A 10,379-nucleotide genomic window follows, 5' to 3' on the forward strand; every position below is an offset into this window, starting at 1 on the left:
ATGTGAGGATTTCGATCCATGTGAGGAATTTGATCCATATGAAGAATTTGGTCCATATGAGGACTTGGATCCATAAGAAGAATTTGGTCCATATGAAGAATTTGATCTGGGGTTCCTATTCTTCATTGGTGGTGTCATGATGACATTCACCTGAAGATTTTCAAGGCATCTTTTAGGAACCTAGATTTTCTTCATAGGGGGTCCATTCCTGCAGTTAGTTCCAACATATCAAGCAAATACTCCACCATTCTGATTCTTAAACATTTTATAGTTAGAATCAAATGACTCATCAGAGGAATATGAAGAATTAGAGGTAAAGCCAGATAAAGTGCATGGATCTACAGGAGGTCCTTTTGCAGCAGCCCATGAGGTTTTGGGATACTTCTTAGGTTTCCAGTAGGTCCCATCAGCATTGAGTTTCCTCTCAAAGGCAATACCCTCTTTCCTAGGGTTCCTGTTCAAGATCTGCTTTTTGAGCACATCACATAGAGTCTGATGCCCTTTGAGGCTTTTGTAAATGCCTATCACATACAATTCCTTCAGCCCTGCATTATCGTCAGTGATACATGTGGTATCCTCAGATGAGGAATTTGTGACCACAGAGACAGTTGAAGAATTTGCAGCAATAGAAGCATTAGAACATTCAGGTGATGAATTAGCAGATTCACGCTCAATGCATTTCAGACATGGTGGAATAAATTCTTCCTGAGCGGAACTGATCTCTTGAGCAAGCAATGAATCATTTCCCTTCTGAAGATCTTCATAACTCGCTTTTAACTTCTCAAGATCTTGCTTTCTCTGAAGAAATTCATAAGAAAGCTTTTCATGATCTGTTAAGAGATTGTTATGATGATTTTGAAGGTTGCCAAACCGAGTTTGAAGTCTCTGAAGATTATCTGTCAGAGTCTTAGTTCGATTCAATTCCTCACCCAACAGGTCATCGCTTCTGTCTAGTTGATTTTGAATCTTTTCTAAAGCCTTCTGTTGTTTGACAGCAATTTTAGCAAGTTTTGAATAGCTAGGCTTGAGATTGACATCAGATTTGTCCTCACTAGAGTCAGAGGGGGAATGTTTGAGTACCTTGGCACCTTTTGCCATGAAGCAATAGGTGGGAGCATAGTCATCAACACTCATGTCAGCAGAGTCGGGGAAGTCATTTTCTTTAGTGTTGAAGATGGACCTGCTGACGTAAGCAGTAGCGAGGGCTAGGCTAGCCACACCAGAGTCAGATTCCTCCTCTTCCACATTATCCTTAGATTCCGCTTCAGAGTCCATTTCCTTGCCAATGAATGCTCGGGCCTTCTTGGAACTTCTCTTCTTGTGAGATGAAGACTTTGAAGATTTTGATGATGAAGACTTTGAAGATTTCTTCTTCTTCTTTGAGTCATCAGAATCATCATCTTTGTCCTTCTTCTTCTTTGATTCCTTTTCCCACAGAGGACAATCAGACATGTAGTGACCAGGTTTCTTGCATTTGTGGCAAGTTCTCTTCTTGTAGTCACGGGACGAGGAATCGTCATTTCTTGAAGACTTTCCAAAGCGACCACGGCGAGAGAACTTCTGGAATTTCCTCACTAGCATTGCTAGCTCCTGGCTCAATTCTTCAGGATCACCAAGGCTGCTGCCAGAATCCTCAGCTTCGGACTCAGATACTGCCTTGGCCTTCAGTGCACTTGATCTTCCATAGCTCGGTCCATAGAGATGTCTCTTCTAAGCAAGCTGGAACTCATGAGTATTTAGCCTCTTGAGGATATCAGCGGGATCAAGTGACTTGTAATCAGCTCGTTCTTGAATCATCAGTACGAGGGTCTCAAATGAGGTGTCAAGTGATCTCAGCAATTTCTTCACCACCTCATGGTCGGTGATATCAGTGGCACCAAGTGCTTGAAGCTCATTTGAGATGTCAGTGAGACGATCGAAGGTTTGCTGAACATTTTCGTTATCGAGTCTTTTGAAGCGGTTGAAGAGATGGTGAAGAACATCAACTCGGGAGTCACATTGAGTTGATACTCCTTCATTGACCTTGGACAGCCTGTCCCAAATCAGCTTAGCAGTTTCCAGTGCACTCATCTGCGGTACTGTCCTTTGCTCAGATGGCCACATATGATATTCTTCGCTTGAGAATCGAGTTGCTTGAATCTCTTCACATCAGTAGCATTCAGAGACGAGTGACAGAGGGAACTCCCTTTTCCACAACGTACTAGAGATCGTTATCAATTGCCTCAAGATGCATGCGCATCTTGTTCTTCCAGTAGGGGTAGTCCGTCCCATCAAAGTAGGACACCCAGCCGAGACCTTGATCATACCTGCAGTCGACATAACTAAAACTCCAGGCGGTTAAACCAAAATCACACAGAACAAGGGAGTACCTTGCTCTGATACCAATTGAAAGTGCGTTACGTCGACTAGAGGGGGGTGAATAGGCGATTTTTATGAATTCTTCACTGAGGAATTTCAGGGTGAGGAAATTCCTAAGCGAAGAACTACTTGCAGCGGAATAAGTACTCAGGTACTCCCTCCGTTCTAAAATAGACGAATCAACTTTGTACTAAGTTTAGTACAAAGTTGGTTCATCTACTTTGGAACGGACGGAGTATAAGCATAACAGAGCAACAGCATAGTCATCATGATGAAATGAAAGACAAACACAGAGTACAGAAAGCGTAAACACGGGATAAGCAGGACGAAGACAAACTGACTGAAGAAATAGGATTGAGGAATTGGAGAAAGTCTTCAGTCAAAGTCTTCAAACAGTAATGATCAGGTTCATCAACACATAACTGAGGAAATGAAAGGGTTGAGGAAATAGAACCAGTTGGCTTGGTGAAGATAATGATTTGGTAGACCAGTTCCAACTGTTGTGACAGTTGTACGTCTAGTTGGAGCGGCTGGGTATTTAAACTCGAGGGCACATAGTCCCAAACACACAGTCCTCACCGTATTCTTCTTAAGCTAAGATCACACACACCTCGCCCAACAGTAGTGGTAAGTCTTCACAGGTGACTTCCAAACCTTCAGAGACTTGGTCACTCGGCAATCCACAATTCCTCTTGGATGCTCAGACCATGACGCCTAACCGTCTGGAGGATACATAGTCCTCAAAGGTAACAAGCATCGGTTCCACACAGGAACAATCTCTTCAGTGATGCTCAATCACTTTGGGGTTTGTAGGTTTGGGTTTGGGATTCGGGTTTTCCTCACTTGATGATTTTCTCTCAAAGTCCTCGGAGGATGGGATGCTCTCAAATGACAAGTGTCAGTTTTTCTCGGAGCAGCCAACCAGCTAGTGGTTGTAGGGGGCGGCTATTTATATCCTAGGGAGTAGCCCGACATGATAAGACATAAATGCCCTCGTCTGATATGACCGTTAGGTGGTAGGATATTTTGGATAGCTGGCGCGTGGCACAACAACGGTCGGATTTGAGGTTCGAATTCCTCAGGGCTATCATGTTCCTCACTGTGTAGGCAATTCGCACTAGCGAATTCCTAACTCCTCAGTCAGAACAAATTCCTTAGAGACCAAAATATCTTCGTCTCTGTTACTGAAGAAATTGACTGAACTGATATGAGATTTCCAATGGCTTCACTCGAAGGATTGGGTAGGTGTAGGATTTTGAGATGAGCATCACTTGGAAATCAGTTTCCTTAGTATTACCTCGACCCCCTTTAACAGTACGGTGTTTCCTATGAGTCAAGAAGAAGAGAATGAAACTACGAAAACAAAAGTCTTCACGCTTCAGATTCCTCGCATGAATATCGAAGTCTTCAAGGTTACACCAATTTCTTCACTTTCAAAGTCTTCAGCAGAACCAAAGTCTTCAGCCGAAGACATTCATTTTTAGGGGTCGACTTTCATTGTAAATATCAAACTCCTCATTGACTTATAGAGCTTGTGTACACTCACTAACATATTAGTCCCTTAGCCTATAAGTCTTCAATACACCAAAATCACTAGGGGGCACTAGATGCACTTACACTATCTTATCTGGAAGATTAACTCCCACTTGATTCAAGTGATTGTAGTACCTAGACTTTCTGAGTACATGCTCAATGGCTGCGCTATTCTCTCCATCTTGTAGGCAAAGTACTTGTTAGAGGTCTCATACCTCTCAACACGGGCATGAATCTAAAATACCAATTTCAGCTCTTGGAACATCTCATATGTTCCATGGCGTTCAAAACGCCTTTGAAGCCCTGGTTCTAAGCCGTAAAGCATGGCGCACTAAACTATTAAGTAGTCATCATATTGAGCTTGCCAAATGTTCATAACGTCTGCATCTGCTCCAGCAATAGGTTTGTCACCTAGCGGTGCATCAAGGACATATTCTTCTATGCAGCAATGAGGATAATCCTCAGATCACGGACCCAATCTGCATCATTGCTACCATCACCTTTCAACTTAGTTTTCTCTAGGAACATATCAAAAATATAGGGGAGCTATATCGTGAGCTATTGATCTACAACATAGATATGCAAAACTAGTAAGACTAAGTTCATAATAAATTAAGTTCTTAATCAAATTACTAATGAACTCCCACTTAAATCAACATCCCTCAAGTTGTCTAAGTGATACGTGATACTAACCCATGTCTGATCATCACGTGAGATGGGGTAGTCATCAATGGTGAACATCTCTATGTCGATCATATCTACTATATGACTCACGTTCGACCTTTCGGTCTCCAGTGTTCCAAGACCATGTATGTATATGCTAGGCTCATCTAGTTTAACCCAAGTATTCTACATGTGCAAAACTGTCTTACACCCGGTGTATGTGAACGTAGAGTCTATCACACCCGATCATCACGTGGTGTCTCAAAACGACGAACTGTAGCAATGGTGCATACTCAGGGAGAACACTTTTATCTTGAAATTAAGTGAAGGGATCATCTTATAATGCTACCGCCGTTCTAAGCAAAATAAGATGCATAAAAGATAAACATCATATGCAAACAAAATATGTGACATGATATGGCCATCATCATCTTGTACTTTTTATCTCCATCTCCAAAGCATCGTCATGATCTCCATCTCCAAAGCATCATCATGATCTCCATTGTCACCGGCTCGACACCTTGTTCTCCATCATAGCTTCATTGCGTCGAGGTCGTCAAGCCAACTATTGCTTCTACAATTATCGCTAACATATAGTGATAAAATAAAGCAATTACATGGCGCTTGCACTTCATACAATAAAGAGACAACCCTAAGGCTCCTGCCGGTTGTCGATATTACAAAACATGATCATCTCATACATCAACATATATCACATCATATCTTAACCATATCACATCACAACATGCTCTACAAAAAAAAGTTAGACGTCATCTACTTTGTTGTTGCAAGTTTTACATGGCTGCTACGGGCTTCTAGTAAGAACCGTTCTTACCTACGCATAAAACCGCAATGGTGATTCATCAATTTTGTTGTTTTAACCTTCGTCAAGGACCGGTCGTAGTCAAATTCGATTCAACTAAAGTAGGAGAAACAGACACCCGCCAGCCACCTTTATGCAAAACTAGTTGCATGTCAGTCGGTGGAACCGGTCTCATGGGCGTGGACATGTAAGGTTGGTCTGGGCTGCTTCATCCCACAATACCGCCGAATCAAAATAAGACGTTGGTGGTAAGCAGTATGACTATCACCGCCCACAACTCTTTGTGTTCTACTGATGCATATCATCTACGCATAGACCTGGCTCAGATGCCACTGTTGGAGTTATAGAGGGGAGAGTATGCTCGTTAGTCCGCACTAACGGGAATGGTTACCAGCAACGTTTCACCGCCGAATCAAAATAAGACGTTGGTGGTAAGTAGTATGAACATCACCGCCCACAACTTCTTTGTGTTCTACTCGTGCATATCATCTACGCATAGACATGGCTCATATCATCAACCCAACATTTACCCCTACTATTTTTGATATGTTCATAGATATGCCCACAACTCTTTGTGTTCCACTCATGCATATCATCCGTCAGCTTAGCATATTGATCGTTCAGTTTATTGCTATTGCTTTCTTCATGACAAATCCTAATCTCGATCTATGCCAACTCAACAAACACCTTTGGAGATACCTGTAGAGCATCTTTATGATCACCCAGTTATGTTGTGACTTCTGATAGCACACAAGGTATTCCTCCGGTGTCTGGGAGTTGCATAATCTCATGGTCGGGGGGATATGTATTTGACATGAAGAAAGCAATAGCAATAAACTCAACGATCAATATGCTAAGCTAACAAATGGGTCTTGTCCATCACATCATTCTCCTAATGATGTGATCCCATTATCAAATAACAACACATGCCTATGGTTAGGAAACCTTAACCATCTTTGATCAACGAGCTAGTCTAGTAGAGGCTTACTAGGGACACCGTATTTGTTTATGTATTCACACATGTATCTAAGTTTTCGATCAATACAATTCTAGCATGAATAATAAACCTTAACCATGATTTAGGAAATATAATAATAACCATTTTATTATTGCCTCTAGGGCATATTTCCATCAACTTATGTTATAAAAAGTAGTGATAATTATTGCCATAATTTTTAATATCCTTTTACTGAACATTACTATTTTAATGTGGAAACAATTTTTAGTATTCGAGTTTCTTATGATACTCTCATTATTGTGAATGAGAATAAAATTGCTTATATGGAGAGTAATAAATTTTCTATGCTTTTGGATCATGAAAAGAATGCTTTATGTGATGGTTATATTGATGAATCTATTCATGATGCTACTAAAATTTATTATGAGAGAGGAACTTATGATTCTTGATGCTCTTGTTATGTTTCATTTGTTATCTTTTATGTAAGCATCATTGAACTCATCATGCGTAGCTAAAAGGCATTAAAGAAAAGCGCTTGTTGGGAGACAACCCAACATTTACCCCTACTATTTTTGTGTGTTCACATGATTAGGCTACTGTATTAATCATGTTTTACAGCTTTTGTTTCAATAAAGTGCCAAGTAAAGCCTTTGGGATAGTGTGGATGATAGTTCACTTGATTCTGTGCAAAAACAGAACCTTTTGCACTCAGTCCAGGAATTTTGAAAATTCAATGGAACTTGCTTTTGATCTGAAATTTTTACAAATGATTTATATACAAATTACCTATGTTTTCCTATTTTCAGAATTTTTCGAGTTATAGAAGTATGGTTGGAGTACAGATTACTACAAATTGTTCTGTTTTTGATAGATTCTATTTTCAATGCATAGTTTGAGAATACTCAAATAATATTCATAGATAATCTGATCATAAATCCACAATTCATCGGATCTCAACAAACGCACCACAAAAGAAGATTACATCGAATAGAATTCCAAGAACATCGAGGAGAACATTGTATTGAAGATCAAAGAGAGAGAAGAAGTCATCTAGCTACTAGCTATGGACCCATAGGTCTGTAGTAAACTACTCACACATCATCAGAAAGGCAACAAAGTTGGTGTATAGGCTCTTCGTGATCGAATCCCCCTCCGGCAAAGTACCAGAATAGGTCTCCAGATAGGATCTCACGAGGACAGAAACCTGCAGTGGCAGAAAAGTATTTTTGGTGTACCCTCTGGTATACGGGGAATATTTGGGTATTTATGGACCAAGGATTAGGGTTGGGAGAGCCTTGAGGGGCCCACAAGCTTGGGGTGCCCCCCCTAGGGCGTGCCTCCCAAGCTTGTGGCCCTTCTGGCCTCCTCCCGAAGCTTCCTAGCTGTCTTGTTGTCCAAGAAAAATTGTCAAAAAGTTTTGTTCTGTTTGGTATTGATTTTCTGTAGAAGACAAAAACAAGGAAAAAACAACAACTGGCACTTGGCACTAGGTTAATAGGTTAGTCCCAAAAAATGATATAAAATAGCATAATAATGCATATAAAACATCCAAGATGGATAATATAATAGCATGGAACAATAAAAAACTATAGATACGTTGGAGACGTATCAGTCATCAAAGAAAACCAAGACAAATTTTCTGTTATAGTGAGCAAACAAGAAGTTCATCAAGGCCTGAAAAGTTCCTGGTGCATTAGATAATCCATATGGCATCACTAAATATTCAAAGTGGCCTAAAAATGTTCTGAAAGCAGTCATGTGGATGTCCTCAGGGTGCATTCTGATTTGATGGTAAACTGACCTTAGGTCCAACTTAGTGAACACCTTTGCTCCATGAAGTTCATCCAGCAAATATTCAATCACTTGAATAGGAAACTTGTTCTTTACTGTGATGGTGTTCAATTACCTAAAATTGGTGCATGGTCCATATTGGAATCCTTTTTCTTAACCAATAAAACTAGAGCAGCATAAGGGCTTTGGTTGTGCCTTATCATTTGATTTTCCAACAAATGTTTAATCTCCTTTTCCATTTGTTCTTTCTGATGATGTTGCACTCTATTTTATGATCCAAAGCTCTATGGGTTGGTAACTTAGTTGGTTCTGCAAAAACATCTTTATATTCTTCCAGCAAAGCTTGCACTGCAGCAGAAATGCAGTGATTATTGGGAGCTGCTACCACAATATTGTTTAATTGGACTAGAAATCCTTCCACTCCTTTATCTAATAGTTTTGTTAATTGCTCAGCTGTTTCCATGTTATTGAAGATAGCAGTAGTGATTGTTTGCTTTCCCTGAATAATGAAACTGAATTGATTATGAGGTATATTGAAAGCTATAGGACTGACAGCACTAAACCAGTCATATCCCAATATCAGATCATGACTTGGCAGATTTAAAATTCTGAAAGAATGTTCCAGTTTCAACTTTGCAATTTGGAAGGAGCAGTTGGGTACTAATGGTTTGGAGATCAGTGTACCCCCACCAGCTATAGAAACTGTCATAGGATTCATTGGCAGTAAGTGAAATTGGAACTTAATACCAAAATCTTCATTAATGAAAGAGGATGTACTCCCAGAGTCCAATAAAGCTATTGATCTCTTCCCATTGACATATACAATTACTGTAGGAGTTTGTATAGTGAGCTCGTGGCCCACTGCATAAGCAGATATGACCATTGCTTGTTCCTATGGCACTCCTGCATTTTCGAGAACGTCTTGTTCTTCTGCTTCTTGTCCATGAGGTCCAGATTACTCCATTTCTTGTTGTAACATGTGCACATTTGGAATTAATCTACACTTATGGCCTGGTATTCACTTGTCACCACATCTCCAACGCTCTCCTGCCTTTCTAATCCTCTGAAAATTTGTGTTGATAATTTTAGTTGGTTTAATAGGAACTTGTGCAGATGGGGCTGCCAATGGTATATAAGGTCTTGGAGCAGTGTTTGTAGCATTTTTCTGAGAGTAGTTGTTGTAAGGCACAAAAGCGTTCTTGTGTGTGATAGAAGGAGGATGGTAGGGTTCTACATCATTTGCTAAACAATATGCATTTGTTAGAGTTTCTGGTCTTAATGGCCTGATTTGATATTTAATTCCATCTCTTAAACCGTTAACATAACATCTGACAAACCATGCTTCTTCCAATGCAAGGTTTTCCTCTAGGATTTCAGCCATCGGGTCCTCAAACTGTTTTGTATACTCGGACACAATAGTAGATTGTTGTTTTAAACAGTTGAACTTCTTTGTCAAGTCATAGGATACTTGCTCCGAAAATCTTTTAATGACTTCTTTGCCAAATTGCAACCAATTCATTTGTTTCTTGATGAGGCTTGATCTTCACTACTGCAGGATGCTGCTAGCACAACACTATGATCGGAGACCCTTCAACGAAACTGTCTGCGATACAATAATCACAAACAATGGTGTAAAAACAGTCAAAAAAGGTTCAAAACATTTGCGATGACGGATGCATCAAACACGGTTCAGATTTTGGTTGCGTGTGCGATGCAGGGCATATGGTTCAGTTCAATGAATTGTTTGTGATGAGGAAGAAGAACAGAAACGGGCAGCCAGATGAAGGCATGTGCGATATACGGCATACAGTTCACTCAGATTAACTGTTTGTGATGAGGCGGAACAATAGAAACGGGCAGCTAGATAAAGGTGTGTGCGATTGAGGGCATACGCTTCAGAAGGATTAACTGTTTGCGATTAGGCAACAGAACAAAAACGGTCAGCGAGATCAAAGTGTCTGCAATTGATGGCATACACTTCACACAGATGAACTGTTTGCGATTAGCCACAACAAACAGAAACTGTTAGAGAGATCAACGTGTGTGCGCTAAACGGGCACACATTCTAACTAAAATAAGTGTGTGTGAGGGTAATAACGAGTGCAGACGGTTCTTGGAATAAGACGTGTGCTGACATTGCCTATTGCAGTGCACCCTATGGTGCAAACCCCACGTACGCGGCCGAGAAAGCGTGCCCACGTTACGCCATCCAGGAATAGTGTCGCACTTAGAAATTATAGAACTGTCAATAAA

This window comes from Triticum dicoccoides, chromosome 3B, assembly GCF_002162155.2.
Source record: "Triticum dicoccoides isolate Atlit2015 ecotype Zavitan chromosome 3B, WEW_v2.0, whole genome shotgun sequence".
Lineage (NCBI taxonomy): Eukaryota > Viridiplantae > Streptophyta > Magnoliopsida > Poales > Poaceae > Triticum > Triticum dicoccoides.